Genomic DNA, 842 nt, shown 5'->3' with positions numbered 1-842 from the left:
TGTTGCCGAGGCTGAAGGAAGACATGGCGGGTAGGTGCTGCGCTGGGAGCCGCTGCCGTCCCCCTCCTTGCGCCCCGGGCAGAGGGCTCTGAAACACCGTCCCTGGCCTCAGCCCTCCCCTGTGAGGGTCCCGGTTTTGGGCTGGGGCTACGGGGCCCATCGTGCCCCTCCTGGGTTGGGGTACGCTGGCGTCACCCCCTCCTCTCTCCCCAGACACCAGCGCCCCAGAGAAGATGGAGACCATGGAAACCGCCAACTGACGCGCGGCCTCGCCTCCAGCACCAGGACTCCCAAACATGCACTGATTTATTTTAACACCTTTTTTTTTGTTGTTGTTTTTTGGGTTTTGTTTTTGTTTTGGTTTTGTTTTTTGGTTTTTTTTTTGGTTTTTTTTTTTTTTTTTTTTTATTTTCCAGCCTGGCGATTCAAACTGCCATGAAAAATATGTCCGTTCTTTTCTTTTATAACCTCTTATAAACTCTCAGTTTTAGCCTCCACTCCCCAGAGCCCATAAAATAAATGGGTCGAACCTCCGCCTCTGTCTGTGATGGTCGAACGCCACTACAGCCCTGGGACCCCCCCACTGCTGGCAGAGCCCTGTGGGACCCCCAGTCCCAACCCTGCCCTGGGGCCCCGCCCCCTGTTTTTATGCCGCATTGTATTGAAAATAATCGGCCGCTTTGTACCAGTGGGAATTGATACTTTATGTAGTTTTTATATGTTGTAATATTTCTTCAAATAAATCTCTCCTATAAATTATAACCCCTTCGCAGCCGCCCGGCTCCTTTCTGCGGGCCGAGCTTAGGCCTCAGCCCCGCAGGGGCCACTGAGGTGTTGCTTAG

Source organism: Phaethon lepturus, unplaced genomic scaffold, assembly GCF_000687285.1.
Source record: "Phaethon lepturus isolate BGI_N335 unplaced genomic scaffold, ASM68728v1 scaffold38100, whole genome shotgun sequence".
NCBI lineage: Eukaryota > Metazoa > Chordata > Aves > Phaethontiformes > Phaethontidae > Phaethon > Phaethon lepturus.
This window is presented reverse-complemented; position numbering follows the sequence as displayed.